We start from the raw sequence: 16638 nt of genomic DNA, 5'->3' as shown, positions 1-16638 counted from the left end.
TACCTTCCATACGGGATGGGGGGTTGTTGGCTTGAGGCTCGGACCCCCGTTTAGCCCCAGGAGCGCGTTTCCACGCCACAAAGTAGGCGGAGACTCCTTCGCTGAGCCAGCAGGAAACGCCTGAGGTGGAAGCTCAGCCACTGATCACCATCCAGAAGAACATTCCGCCTCCGCTCGCCTTCTCTGTCGCCACGCTGATCCCACACCAGCAGGTGACGCTCCTCAGAGAGCCTCCACAATACCATGGCGTGGACGACCACGCCATCTTCCTGGTGTGGATGAGCTACGCCATGAAGTGGTGGCGGTGGCGCTTGTCAGGCTGGTGGGGGCGCTAAAGTGCGTATGGTGACTGGGTGTCAATGATGCTGGCAGCCTGCGTGGCCAGGGTGGGGGGGCCCGTGTGTGTGTGTGTGTGTGTGTGTGTGCGGTTACCAGGGAAATGGATGTGTCGGCCTCATCAGAGTGTCTCCAGCTGGTGGAGAGGCTTCGGAAGCGCCGCCTTGGCAACGTTCCGGTCAGGGGGGAGTTTGCATCTGTGCCACCTTGGCACCGACCCGGAATGAGGCTGTGGAGGTGCACATGGGGCGCAGGGTGGGCGGGGCTATGAGGGCACGCTGCCACAGGGGGGCGCTATTGTGTTTTTACATTGGAAAGACATAAATACATACAATGAAATGCTTAGTAAATCTATGTTTTTTCAACAAAAAATAATTCATTGCAGATTTAGGAGCAAATAAGTCATCACGTTATGACAATGAAGTCATAGATTCAAAGAATAAAGTCACATTTTTTTGGAAGAAAGTTGTGTTTCAAGAATAAAGCTGCAGTTTTTATGAGTGAAGGTATTAAATCATAGTAACATTTCGAATAAAAACACTTCTTGTTGCATTATATGAGCTAAAACAACATTTTTGTCGCCTTAAAATCACATCTTTCCCTTAATTAATTTTAATTAATTAAATTAATTCAACTTGCCTTTTCTTGATTTTTTCAACTTAAATTGTGTTTTTCCTTCCCTTTTCTTCCTTATAATTCTCACGTTTCCCATAAAATATTATTTTTGACAATTTTAAGTTTAATATTAATAATAATATATTAATATTGCAACTTTAGTCCCATGAAATTAGTTTTTAAATTCAATGTAATTTTTTATTTTACATTTTTTATATTCCATTTTTTTAGATAAATATCTTTTACCTAGAAATTACGTTTTGTAATATATAATTGCAAAACACAATACATCATTACAATAAGCCATAAAATATTATACCATAAAAAATAGTTTTGTATTGTGATAATAATTACACATTGTTTTTTTTAATATTACGGAATAAAAGCCAAACACCATTTATGTATGTCAACTCTAAAACAAACATGGTTCTAGTCAGTTTCATGGACACACCGAACATCACAACAATGTCTTTATTATGAGTGCATATGTGGTCTAAATTAGGGGTCACCCACACGGTGCCCACTTCCACCAGGTCGCATCTAAGACCACATGAATCTCCCACCAGACTGTTCTAAAAATAGTCCAAATAGCACCACTTACTTTCCGTTCTCATTTGCTGCTTTAAGTTAACGTGTGATTAAAGGCTTCTCCCATTTACGACACTAGATGGGTACCTGAATGCACCAGGGCAGCCGTGCAGGTGTCAGAGTTGTCGTAACATCTGATGTTCAGCTAACAGTTCAGCCTATAAACGTGAGTAAAATGCTTATTTCTCGTTCCTTCAATGATATATATACACGCTGTCTGTACTCTTTAATATTTTAGTGCCGAGCTAACTGCTGAGCTAAGTTAACCTCGTCAGCATTACCACCAATTGATATTGTTAGCATGCTATTTCGGTGTGTTTAGTGTACTGCTTATAGCGGAGATGTTATGTTGCTGTGCATTTGTTTATGTTTCTAACTGATAGCTTTATAAACATTGCAGGGTAGATGAATATCATGAATTATTCCTAATAACACATAGTTAAAGGCAAATTGAGCCAATTTGCTATTTAAGAAGTGTGTATCAAACTGGTAGCCCTTCTCATTCATCACTAGCCAAGAAGTAACTCTGGATTTCAAACAAAAAACAAAAACAGAAATGCAAATAAAAACAATACGTGGATATTCTATTCTATTTTATTCTATTCTATTCTATTCTATTCTATTCTATACACTCACTTTGTAACCCTTAACGCTAAGTACATTTTACTGCATCCCAGAAAATTCACTTAAACCATGTGAATTCATCTTAAATGACATGGTGTTTTTGAACGCAACTCTTCATTGCTCATCATAAAACAGTTGGGTTGAGTTTTATTCAAATAATCTGCTATTAAAGGAACCATCCATCCATCCATCCATCCATTCATTTTCTATCCTCACTAGGTTCGCGTAGGTATGCTGGAGCCTATCCCATCTGACTTCAGGCCAGAGTTAAATAAGTGTTAGGTAAATATATTTCCCAGAAAATTCACTCAAAACATGTGAATTCATCTTAAATGACATGGTGTTTTTGAACGCAACTCCTCATTGCTCATAATAAAACAGTTGGAGTCTGATTCCAATAATCTGCTATTAAAGAAACAATCCATCCATTTTCTATCCCTACTATGGTCACGTGGGTATGCTGGAACCTATCCCAGCTGACTTCAGGCCAGAATTAAATAAGTGTTAGATTAATATATTTTTCAGACATGTGTGCCATCTCTTAACATGATTTGAATTCAGTTAATGTAGTACTGTAAATACATACAAATATACATAATCCTGCCCTATAATTGATCCTTCTTTCAATAAAATATGGTAAAATTGGGCACATTGCAAACATAGTGCAATATGGTGATTAATCATGATTTATTAATTTGAAAACTGTGATAAATCAGATTTAAAATGTTTATTATTGACAGCCCTAATTATTAGTATACTGTACATAGTATATTTGTTTTATCTGAAAATGAGCTTTTTTTTGTGTGTAGATGTTTTTTTGTTTGTGTAAAGATTAATTTTGATTGTTGTAATATTAGTTTTGATGTGATAAAGTCATGCCTTTGAGTTCTTCCTTGCAGGGATGGGGGTTCAGATCCTGGATGTGGTCTATTGTGGTCTCTTGTTGCCTCCTTTGAGGATCTTTGGTGATTAAGGGCTGTATTAATAATGACTTGACTTGACTTGAAGTCCTGTGACCTTCTTGTATCATTGTCCATTTTGGCAACCATCATCTGGGGGCTGGGGTAGGTTCCAGCGTACCTTACAGTATGTCCCCTCATATCCTCTCAATCGCAACCTTTTCCAATCCATAGTGATGTAAGTTTTCCATCATTCCGATGTTTACTACCTGTACATCACATTCCCAATTCATCCGTCTTTGCTGATGTGTCGGGTGTTCCTAATGAAGTGTCCAGCCAGCGTATGGACGAATGAAGAGCTCCTCCCCCTCGCGTGTCCTCTGCCTCGTCGTTTCCGTCGTCATTTTTCTTTCCTCGTCTCTCCATTAGTCACCGGATGGCGTCGCCCTCATTCATCCTTCTTTTCCTCCTCGCCTTCTGCTCCTTTAGCCTGGTCTCCTTGAAACTTCTCCCCTATGTCCTCCCGTCCGTCTGTCCTCCCGCGTCTCGTCCTTGTGGACGCAGCTGCAGTACCCTCGCCCTCCGTCAGGGGGGAGGGCGCCAACACTTACTTTTGCTAGAACGCTCGCTGAACAGAGTTTTTCCCGAGCTCGCGAGGACGATGAGATGATGTTCTTCCCGAGGACACGTCCGCACTTCCTGTGAAAGGTTGCTGAAATGTCTCCGATAGGTCTACTTCCTGTTGCAGCCTGTCACCGATCAATCACGGCGGTCAGGTGTTTGAGGAGCGGCCCATTAGAGAGGAGAACCTCCCAAAGGTCAAATGATGGTGTGTGTGTGTGCGTGTGTGCGTGTGTATGTGTGTGTGTGTGCGTGTGTGTGCGTGCTGGCCTTTGTTAGCAGGAATCCTTAAAGAGTTGAGATGAATAATTCCCACACAGTGCTGACATCCAGGCCTGATGTGAAATATGCATGGCCATGAGGCGGAGGTGTTTATGGGGGGGTGGGATTGGGGGGGGGGGGGGGGGGGTGCCAAGCATCTTGTGGTTTTTCATGTGTCCCTGAGAATATTTCCTAATGAGCGAGGCCTGCTGTGATTTGTGCAGACGCTCTCAAGACGCCGTCAACTTTTCAAAGCGGCCGCCCCCCCCCCCCCTCCCTCGCTAAAATGACACTTTGAAAGGAAGTTGTGAGACGGACGTGGCTCAGCAGCCGGAGTGATGTTTCCTTTGCTTTATTTTGAAAGGCTGCGCTTTGAGAAGTCAGCGGGATGATTAGAAGGCTCGTCTTGTCGGGTCATTTGAATCCAAAAGTGGAGAGGTGAGCACAACTCCTCGTGAGGAACTTTGTGTCGTTTAAAGGCCACCTCTTGTCAAGCCCCCCACTCTCCCCCACCCACTGAGGGGGGCTGACTTGGGCGAGTAGAAGGAGAAGCTGAGCGAAGTCGAACTTTTCTTTGTCGTCTTTTGCACTTTTCTTCTTCGACAACTTTGGTGCAAAAGTATCGGGCCACCCTTGGGTCCGCTACCTCAGCAAAGGGATCCGTTTCAAACATGTTGCTTCCTGTTTGGTGCAAAGTCAAGTTCAAAATAAAAGCATGGCAGTATGATTCATCAAGCTGTCCATGGAACAGAAATCCAACCACCCGTTTTCTACCGCTTGTCTGAGGTGGGGTGATGGGTCACCCTTCTGGTGGATCCCGATGTGTACCCAGACCAGTTGAGAGACATAGTCTCTCCAATGTGTCCTGGGTCTTCCCCGAGGCCTCCGAGCAGTCGGGCTTGACCGGACCAGATGCCCGATCCACCTCATCTGACTCCTCTGGATGCAGAGGAGCAGCGCTTTTCCTCCGAGTTTCTCCCGGATGACGGTGCTCCTCGCCTTCACGGCCGCTTGTACCCGCCATCTTGTCCTCGGCTCACATCCTGCCACGCCCGAACGTGAGCCGTCATGAAAGATGTGTTTACCTCGCTGCTGTACATCAGCACATTCATGTTGCACCAGTCATCCAACACAGAGAGGAACATATTCCATTCCCAAGTGTCTTACTGGTTTCTCTCGTCTTAGCGCCCATCTCACTCGCCTTCTGCTGTCCTCGCTCTCTGGCCTCCTTTTTCCCCGCTTTGCTTCCCACCATGGTTAGCTTAGCACCTGGAGTGCACAGATTTGGCGAGTGACCTTAGCCACGCCCAACAGAGTGTCTGAATGGCCAAGCCCTGCGAGACAACCAATCACAGGAGGCGTTCTGTATTCTATAGAAACTTCAGAATGGAAATGAAGTGATTTTCCATAAATACGTACATTAGCATGAGCTTATTTGCTTCTTTTCCCTGAAAGTAATTCTGCTTGAAATTACTTTTTTTGTTGTTTATTAGCCCCCCCTCCCCAATGTGTTGGGTGGTTCCTGCTCGCAACAAAAAAGTGGGCCGCTCACTTTGCAATTAGGAGTTCTTTATAAGGCTGGGAATGATTTGCTTTTTAAAAACAAACAAACAAAAAAGTGACTTTCAAGTGGGAAGAATATTTAATTGTTTTTTGATGACTTAGGCGCGTGCCGAGGGAATAGGCCTTTGTAAATATTTAAACACGTTCCGCAGCACGCCGCATTTCCATTCTGCCATTAATGTTTTTAAATGATTGTTATTGTCAGCTGGCGCACACATTTGGAGGGGAAAATGGCTGGGCTAAAAATAGCACGGGCAAAACAAACAAACAAATAAACAAACAAACACATTGGAAAGGAAAAGTTGCTATTTTTCTTTCCTCCTGTGGCCAGAGGGTGGCAGCAGTGAGCTCGCAGGCCGAGACACACGGCTGCCACTCAAGCGTTCTAATTTATCATCCATTTCTTTTATAGCCGGGGTGTGCACACACACTCACTGTAATCATTATCTGGACTCAAGTGTTGCCGTGGCAACCACCCCCCCCTTTTGCTGCTCCCGCTTGCTGGGAATGAGAGAGTGTGTGTTGTTTGACTTGGTGAAAAAGAGCCAAGCAAGGGCCTTGTTCTTTCGTTTAGGCCTTTGCTACACGCACACACACACACACATGCACACACACACACACATTATGTGATACATCGTTTGCCGCCATCCCAGGACATCTTTTTGTTTATTTTCTAATAATTCTTATTTAAATACCACAGAAAGTATTTCATCCCCAGCTTCAGAATTTGGGAAACTTTTTTGGAGTAAAAATGTTTGTAAAGTCGCAGTGAAGTTCACGCTCCTTTTTGACCTAGCATGTTTTTGGAAAGGAAGGAAAACATGCCAACTCCACACAGAGGTGGCCAAGAATGGAATTGAACTCGGGTCTCCTAGCTGTGTGGCCTGCACGCTAACCACTTTTTGGTTCATTTTTTAATTATTCATTTTAGGAATGATATCTATTCTTTCAATGATGTTATTTCATTGATAGATATTTACTTTATATGAAGCAGGGGTCTCAAACTCAATTTACCTGGGGGCCACTGGAGCTATGGTCTGGGCAAGGCTGGGCCGCATCAGAAAAAAAACTGCATTTATTAAAAACAGAAAAATATACAAACTTTTTCATGCTTTGGTTCCAATTTTCTACAAGAAAAGCTCTGATAAAACATTCCACTGTTCTCAAATATCTTCATTTTTATTTTTATGCACAAAATAAGATGAAAAATAAATAAACAAATCAAGAATAAAGAAAATCAATCAATCAGTAATAAATAAATATAATAATAATAATAATAAAACGGCAAATAATAAAACTTAAGAAACCACATATAGTTGGTGGGTAGACAAATTATTTTTTTCAGATTAAAATGAACAAAGCATTATTAGAGCCCTGTAGACATGACAAAACACGACTATAGTCACATATTGCGCAACTGCAGGGTCTTGAGACACATGCTAACTCGCAAACTAGAGAGCTAGCGACCTAAACGGTAGCCTTCAAGTTATTTCCTTTAAACTTAAATAGCCAAAAACTTACCACTTCCACACGGATAGGGAGGATAACTATTAACAGTTATTTAACCTTTAACATGAACATTAATCAAACGTAATAATTTTTTCTGGGTACATGATACCATACAGCATCCATATCAAACTTGCGCGGGCCGCACTAACATTAAACTTTCATATCAAGGCGGGGGCCTCAAACTAGTGTCCTGCGTGCCACATTTGGCCCGTGGGCCGTGCGTTTGAGACCCCTGATATGAAGTGAACGACATGAATCTCGCATTATTTATTTTATTTTGTCATGATGTTTTTAATCATACGTATTAATTGAACGTTGTTTATCCTGCTTCGGTGTCTTTGCTGTTTTTCAGCGTGACGTCCCATGGGATTTTGACATGCTGCCTAAAATGGCCCATAAAGCTGAAGTCCGAGTGAGATGACTTTGGAGTTTTTTATGGTAAAAATGTCTAACGTGTGTAAGGAATCCTTCTGATAAACTTGGATGCTAATCTAATCTAATCTAATCTAAAATTCACCAAGTCATTGAGCTAACAGCAACGTCATTGCGTGAAAGCGGGAAAAAAAAACGCCAAGATGCAAAATCACGTCTGCGGTTGATCATAAACGCTTTTTCACGTGACCAACTTTTGATTCAACGCCTTTGAGGTCTGCGCTTTCTTCACCCCCCCTCCACCCCGGGGGCTGCTCTTTGGACACCCCGGGTCCTAAAATGGCGTCCAAGCCGGCAGTCAGGAGCATGGTCGGCGAGCAGGGGAGTCGAATAAAAGACAAATGAAGACAAACAACGCGATGCCGGCTTTACGGCGCTCACGTGCACCGCCTCGCTGTTAGCGCTAATTCTTTTCATTAGAGCTAACGCCGTGCACCTTAATAAGAGGACGTTATTGCTGTGCTTTATTCACTTCCGCTCGTTGCTGCTGATATCGAGTGATATCACAATTTGATGTTGTACTATTGCAGATACCGAGTGATATCACATTTTGATATTGTACTATTGCAGATACCGAGGGATATCACATTTTGATATTGCAATCTTGCTGATACCGAGCAATATCACATTTTGATACTGATATCGGGCTGACATCCCTACTTGTAATATTATGTAAAAATAGCATTTCAGTAGTATACAGTTGAAATGTCATTTTTTACTTGTATGAGAAACAAAGTCAACTAAATAAAGTTGTCATTTTAGGAAAATGAGGTTCATGAAGTCATATTAGGAGCTGCAAATGAATGACAAACGACAAAGCTGAGATGATGACTTGCTAACATATGGCATGCGTGCCTGTGCCTTTAAGAGCGCGGCGTGCTCGCCACCGCGGGCCTAATGTCATTACTGTGTACAAACTTGGTGTGACAGAGGCAGATTGATGACATTTTATTGTTACTGCGTCACCACTATCAAGTCTTGTTGGGAGAGACGCCGCGCAACAACAGCAGCAAATTGAACACACACACACTCACACACACACACACACTCGGATGCAGAGAGGAAAAAAGCTGAGTTTGAGTGTGCCATCGCTATTTGGATGGTGCTATCATGTTAGCGTCGCCCGCATGGCAGATGCACGGGGAGCAAAAATAGGTCAGCGAGATGCCACGCTGCTAAAAACACGCTAAACCTCAACGTGCACGCTTGACTTTTCTATTTCACAACACTCTCTGCACGCTTTTGCACACATACCGGACCCGACAAAAGACTCACACGTCATCATCGCTCCCGACATTGGCACACAGTGGACTCCGAAGTCAACCAAAATTCCAAAAATGGCAGGGAAATTCAAAAAATTCAAATATTACAATATTCAAAGAAATACATAGAAGTACACGAATGAAAGATACCAACGAACGTGGAACGAGTAATTCGAAGGAAGTATAAGGTATCATTCATTCAGAAGACACATTGAAAGAGCTTCTGCAGTATTCACCTCTGGTCACTAGAGGTCAGTATGTCACTTGATCTTTCATTTATTATTCATTCATTCACCGCTTTTTCCTCATGAGGGTCGCAGGGGTTGCTGGAGCCTATCCCAGCTTTCTTCGTGCGAGAAGCGGGGTACACCCTGGACTGGTCACCAACCAATCACAGAGCACATATAGACAAACAACCATTCACACTCACATTCATACCTATGGACAATTTGGAGTCTCAAATTAACCTAGCATGTTTTTGGAATGTGGGAGGAAACCGGAGTACCCGGAGAAAACCCACGCATGCACGGGGAGAGCATGCAAACTCCACACAGAGATGGCCGAGGGTGGAATTGAATCCTGGTCTCCTAGCTGCGCGCTAACCACTTGACCGCCGTGCTGCCCCTTTCATGTATTATGTTATACTTAATACTTACACATTATTAGTATTTGAAGTTTTTTGTCTTGCACAAAAAGTAAATATTTTTCACAGTGTTTCTAGCAGGAAAAGAAAATAATGCTAATTTATTGATAGAGTTAAGGATCTTTGATGATGTCTCACTCAGAGGAGAAATTAATAATAATCATTTAATGGTTGTAGAATTGGAATGAATGATATTTTTAGCCTTTATGTGGTCTTGGCAGCGTATGCTCATGTTTGCCCTCTGATAGGCCGAGAGGTGTGTGTGGGGAGGAAGAGGGGGGGGGGGGTTGCCACAGCCACCCGCAGCTTGGCGCCGCTCCACCGCCATGAAGAGCGCTGCCACTCACTGATGACATCATCATCATCAGGCCGTGACACGGTGACGGCCCCCCCGACCACCCTGTAATGCCACCTGTTCGGGGGGTGGTGGGGGGTGACAACCACTCAATCATCAATCATGGCAAGGAAACACAACTCTGACGGCAGAGAGAGAGAGTTGCCGTTACCGTGGCAACCGTCATATTTCGCTGGCTAACAAACACATCCACATGCTAGCGTAAATAACACGGCCCCGTTCTTCTAATCTTCACGTCTTACATCATTCTTTGTAAAGCAGGAAGTAGCCTGCTAGCTACCTAACAAACACATCCACAAGCTAACGCACATAACCCAGCCCCCTTTTCTAATCTTAACGTCTTACATCATTCTTTGTGAAGCAGGAAGTAGCCTTCTAGCTAGCTAACAAACACATGTACAAGCTAACGCAAATAACACAGCCCCCTTATCTAATCTTTACGTCTTTTGTGAACCATGTAGTAGCATGCTAGCTAGCAAACACATTGGCAAGCAAAAATATGCCGTCGCACAACAGTCTCGAGTAGAATTTATTTTAATGATGTAACAATTTTCCCCCCAAATGTTTAGCGCTCATGTAGCGCCAAGTAATTAGCAATGAGTAGCACTTGTTTTTCTGAACGGAACAACGTAGCTAGCGCAGTTTGCACGCCGGTCACACCGCGCTTTCGGCATTAGTATTCTCTCCTGTCGCTGTTAGCATGTTGCGGACGTTAAATTAATTTCACCGGCAAATAGTTTGTCATTTGTGCGGCAAATAAAAGCCGTTGTTAGCTTTGATGATTTGATGAGCGGGCAAATAAACAGACACACACGAGCCGCATGTCTTTGATTTATTTTGGCTTCACCTTGGGTGTGTTGAAGTTAAAAATAGATGGACGGCGAGGAGGGGGAGGAGGAGAAGGAGGAGAATGGGGGCCACATATTAAAAGTGCTTCTGGCTAACAAAGCCTGCGTCATTTAGCCGCCGTATCTCTCAAGACGCTTTTGTCTTCCTTCACTTATCGCAGCATTCCGATGTTATTACTCGGAATATTCCCCGCTCTTATCTTCACTGTGTTTTCTCCTCTTCCCACGTGTCCATCTTATCTCCTGACTTTTCTGTTTATTTGATAGACGCGGCGTAGAAATGAGAGCAAACTTTCTTCATGTTGGTGCTGCTTTGTTTTGGGAATACAAAGTACACTTAGTTTCTTCTTTTGTGACAAATGACAGTTCCGAGTACCTGACCTTCTTGGAGTCCATCAGGGGTTGTGTTGGAGAACACTCCAGCTGGTGACTTTGTCGTTCTACTGGGAGACTTCAAGGCCCATGTGGGCAATGACGGTGTGACCTGGAGGGGTGTGACTGGGAGGCACAGTCGTCTGTGCGAAACACAGCTTGTCCATAAGTGCACTTAGCACCAGGACACCCGAGGCCGCTTTGTAGTCGTATCATCAGACCTGCGTCCTGGTTCTGGACACATGGGTGAAGAGAGGGGCTGAGCTGTCAACCAATCACCTGGTGATGAGTTGGATTAGATGGCCGGGGGAGGATGCCGGACAGACCTGGGAGACCCAAACATGTAGTGAGGGTTTGCTGGGAACATTTGTCAGAGTATCCCATTTGTCGAGTCTTCAACTCTCACCTCCGACGGAGCTTCACCTGCATCTCGGGTGAGGACCAGATATTGAGTCCGAACTGGCCCTATTCTGTGCCTGCTTTGCTGGGGAAGCTGATCAGAGCCGTGGATGTTGAGGGACTGTCACGGCTCTCCGGAACCATCCCGGAAGCCTTCCCCGGTGAGGTGTTCCGGGCATGCCCAGCCGGGAGAAGGCAGACCTAAGAGACGCTGGAGGTATTATGTCTCACAGCTGGCCTGGGAATGTCAGGAGGTGGGCTTCCCTATTCAGACTACTGCCCCCGCGACCCGGACAAGCGGAGGAAAATGGATAATTATTATGGGATGTAGCTTAGACATACAGTAAAGTCCCTGCTTGACATCCAACTTTATTGCTAGGAAAATACCACACAAATTCATCCTTCCATCCTTCTTTCCTTTGTGCTTCCTGTCTGTCCTTATCTCCTGTGTCCTACTCTTCATTTTTGTCTTCCTAATTAGACGTCCTCTTCAACTTTTACTCTGAAGGAGCCTCTTCAGTGCTGCCTTTGTCTTCTCACACACACACTTACACACTGCCAAGTGTAGTGTGTGTGTGTGTACCAAGTATTAGCATAGTATTATTGTACATATAGAGTACACTGTACAGTACACACACTGACATGATGAGCTTAGATGCACAAACACTCATATGGAATGAGAGATGTCTCACTATGGCGGGGGAGACATTAGTGTGTGTGTGTGTAAGTTGTCTGGCCTCCCTCCCCTCTTTCCTTCCTAATACATTATGCCCCCCCCCGCCCCCCAGCTTGCCTTAACATCCTCATGTCAACACACCAGGGAGCTGGCGTGTGGGTGTGCGTGTGTGTGCGTGTGTGCGATAAAGGCAGCATGAGGCTGCACTGCAGGAAGTGACATCATAGCAGGGGTTAAACACACAACTTTACCTTCATTTATAATCCCACCCACCTGACATCATCACCCCTCACTCTCTCATACAAAGTACTTATTCGCACTCTATATAGTACCAATCATACACAGACTATACACACACTCACATAAATACTCTTTTTTTATACACATAAATACTGTAAATAATACACATATAATACACATATTCACATACATTTTCATGATGGGGTTGGGGTGGTGGGGATGGAATGCTTCCACGGGAAGCCACATTTCATTCAATAAACCCTTAAACCAAGTCTTTATGCTAGCTAGCAGGCTACTTTCTGCTTATCGGGACCTATGAGAGATGCTAACCATGCTAACCTCCACACACTAATAATAACCTTGAAAAAAGACAAAAATCGACACAACATTTTTGGCCAAAACCAAATCATCCATAAAAAGATTTTGTGTCCCCACAGAATCTGACATCATGGCAGCCCTGTGGCTGTCCCCCCACAGAATCTGACATCATAGCAGCCCTGTGGCTGTGTCCCCACAGAGTCTGCCATCATGGCAGCGCTGTGGCTGTGTCCCCACAGAATCTGCCATCATGGCAGTTCTGTGGCTGTGTCCCCACAGAATCTTACATCATAGCAGCCTTGTGGCTGTGTCCCCACAGAATCTGCCATCATGGCAGCGCTGTGGCTGTGTCCCCACAGAATCTGCCATCATGGTAACGCTGTGGCTGTGTCCCCACAGAATCTTACATCATAGCAGCCTTGTGGCTGTGTCCCCACAGAATCTGCCATCATGGCAGCGCTGTGGCTGTGTCCTCGCAGAGTCTGCCATCATAGAAGAGATTTGGCTGTGTCTCCATATAATCTGCCATCATAATACAGAGGTGTGGTTGTGTCCCCGCAGAGTCTGCCATCATAACAGAGAGATGTGGCTTGGCATGACGTGCCTGCGTTGGTGACACTAAAACTGTGAAGGTGATTAATGAAATAAACGAGTTAGCGTGCTATTTTTGACAGGCCTAATCATAATAAAAAGCTCCAGCAGTCTTTGTCTGGCCTGTCGCTTATTCAAATCTTTTTCATTTTTCCCCGCATTTCGGCAGCTTTGCAGCCACGACGCCATTATGCACGCGTTATTGTGCAATTCATCACCAATAATAGATTTGTTTACGGGGCCGTCCCCCCTCCAGCCCCCCCGCCGCTCAGGGGGCTGCATTCTTGCAGCTAATAATAATAGGTGTTGTATAATGAAGCTAATGCTAATAGATGTGCTGGGAGGGATAAAGCAGCCTTGATCAGTCGACTCGCACCTCAATTGTCTTCAAAGCCATCTTTAATGGACCCGTGCCGTCCTGGGAAACCTCTCTCTCTCTCTCTCTCTCTCTCTCTGTGAGTCTGTGTGTGGATAAGCGAAAGCAACACACCGCTGGGAATGTACACACACACACACACAAACACCAGCAAGCACCCGTGGGGGTCTTCCTCCTCTGAGGGCTCTCTGGTGTAAACGTGTTAAAGTCTTTGGCTTGTCTTGAATAAATCTGTCTTTTAGTCCTCGTCTTCGCTCTTTAAACACGACGCCTCCTCACCATGCCCAGGGATAGCGACTTTACGTGTGTGTGTGTGTGTGTGTGTGCTTTAACAGCTATCCTCGGGATAAAACGCTAAAAATATTGACAATAAAGCAGCATACAAAGTGTAGAGTAACAGTAGCAAATATTCCAGAGGAAGATGCTTATCTCAGACGGGATCGACTTAGGAGGCCTCCACTGTTAGGATATGTCGACATAAGCGGCAAAGCCAAAGCAATACGCCTCTCAAGTCATGCAGTTCCAGCTCATAGCATTGTATATACTATGAGCATAGTGTGTACTTTTAGCATATTAGTAACATAGTACATACTATTAGCATAATACATCCTATTAGCATTTTAACACAGTACATACAATAAGCATATTAGCATGGTATATACAATCAGCATATTAACATAGTACATACTATTAGCATAGTGTACACTATTAGCATATTAGCACGGTACGTACTATTAGCATATTAGAATAGGTCAATCTAATAGCATAGTGTATACTATTAGCATAGTCCATACTATTAGCATAATTCCTACTATTAAAATAGTGCATCATATTAGCATAGTGCATACTATGAGCATATAACATAGTGTAGTGTTCCTTTTTTCATTCTATGATTGTCATCACCTTTTTGCCCTTGGTGGGTTCTTGGGACTTCTTTCACTTTAAGACTTCAATTAGTTTGAGTCGTTTGCTAAATGTTTGTATTCTTCCAATGAACTTTCTATAAGGTTAGAGGTCAACATCTAACGGAATGATGCACACACACGTAGACGCGGTAGACATCGACTTTAAGAGGAGGTGATACAGAGGAGATGATAGTGTTGTTGTTGACATGATCAGATGTAAAAACATGCACACGCTAGCACGCGGCCTCCACCGTCGCCTGATCTGCAGCCAAATGCACACACACACACACACACACACACACACACACACACAGAGAGAGAGAGGAGCGGTGTGTGTGTGTACCTTGAAAGAGCGCAATGAAGGCAGTCGGCGTGAATAAAGAGTCAAAGTGCTTCTATTTCTATTTCTGCTAACGAGAGGCAGTCAATGAGCTACTTGGGCATTCATGAGGATCGCTGACACTCGCTTTGCAGCCGCCGCCAATCACACATGCACACATACACACACACACACACACACACACACAGGAGGCATTCCTTGGTGTTTCACCAAAAATAGACTGTGATCATCCTCCTCGCCTTTAGAGGTCAGCAGATGAGGTGACATCATTTAGATGTTTGATGATGAAAGCATCCTCTTAATAAATACACTCAGGTAGTATGGGGGTGTGTGGGTGTGTGTCAGATGAATGAACTTATGCACACACTGATGGAATATACGATGCCAACCATCCATGCTTCCATCCATCCATCATCCATCCATCCATCCATCCATCCATCCATCCATCCATCCATCCATCCATCCATCGTCTTCCATGTATCTGAGGAAGCCCAGACTCCTCCTCCTGGCGGATCCTGTGGTGTTCCCATACCAGTTGAGAGACACCTAATATACATCATATACCTAATATGTACCTTATACACCTAATATACCTCATAAACCTAATGCGTACCTTATACACCTAATATACATCATACACCTAATATGTACCTTATACACCTAATATACCTAATAAACCTAATGTGTACCTTATACACCTAATATACATCATATACCTAATATGTACCTTATACACCTAATATACCTCATAAATCTAATGTGTACCTTATACACCTAATATCCCTCATATACCTAATATGTACCTTATAAACCTAATATACATCATAAACCTAATGTGTACCTTATACACCTAATATACATCATATACCTAATATGTACCTTATACACCTAATATACCTCATAAACCTAATGTGTACCTTATACACCTAATATACATCATATACCTAATATGTACCTTATACACCTAATATACCTCATAAACCTAATGTGTACCTTATACACCTAATATACATCATATACCTAATATGTACCTTATACACCTAATATACCTCATAAACCTAATGCGTACCTTATACACCTAATATACCTCATATACCTAATAGTATGTACCTTATACACCTAATATACCTCATATACCTAATATGTACCTTATACACCTAATATACATCATACAACATATAGGTCCCATAGGCCACATACATAGTACATCATATAGTAGGTCTTATAGGTCATATAGTTCTTTTTTTTTTTTTTTTTTTTTTTTTTTTTTTTTTTCCTTTTTTTTTTTTTTTTTTTTTTTTGTCCCGTCCAGCCATTGGGGCAGATAGTATTGTTGATCTAAATGCCCTTACATGCTAGACAGATTTGCTCTGTGTCAGGAAAGGTGTTGGCTACAACTTCCCTGTACCATGAAATTTTATTTGCCGTTATTTGATGTCTTTGTTATGCCATTTGGGACGACCGGACCGGAGCAAGAAGAAGAACAGAAAAGAAGAAGAGAGAAGAGAAAGGTGGGGTCGGGGGGGGGGGGGGGGGGGGCAGTAGAGGGAGAGACAAAAACAGCAGCAACAAGAATTCCCAAAACAACAACAGTGACAAACAGAACAGTTAAATGTCAATGATGGCTAAGGGTCACACTGGAGATGATATCAGTGGAATGAAACAGTCCAACTTACCAATAGCAATAGTAACAATGAGGACATGACCCATGATAGTAAACACAATTGCAACCATACAGTTACAGTAATTAAAATCTCATTGCTTGGCATCATTATTACTGTAATAATAGCATACCAATACTATATAAACATCAGGGATAAGAGAGTAGATTGTATAGAGAAGCACCCATGTGCTGTGGGTGCCCA

At 43.4% G+C, this 16638-nt stretch overlaps 1 protein-coding gene across 1 annotated transcript in view; it reads left to right on the top strand.

Annotated features, from left to right (window-relative positions):
• The first annotated feature begins 1685 nt into the window (after window positions 1–1685).
• Window positions 1686–16638, top strand: part of znf536 (zinc finger protein 536) — a 290819-nt gene continuing 275866 nt past the window's right edge. The window contains exon 1 of the mRNA XM_058078806.1: window positions 1686–1705. The gene's annotated coding sequence lies outside the window, so the exon portion shown is untranslated. The remainder of the gene's footprint in view (window positions 1706–16638) is intronic.

This window comes from Doryrhamphus excisus, chromosome 7, assembly GCF_030265055.1.
Source record: "Doryrhamphus excisus isolate RoL2022-K1 chromosome 7, RoL_Dexc_1.0, whole genome shotgun sequence".
Taxonomy (NCBI): domain Eukaryota; kingdom Metazoa; phylum Chordata; class Actinopteri; order Syngnathiformes; family Syngnathidae; genus Doryrhamphus; species Doryrhamphus excisus.
The sequence above is the reverse complement of the archived record's forward strand: the minus strand, read 5'-3'. Positions and strand labels throughout refer to the sequence as shown.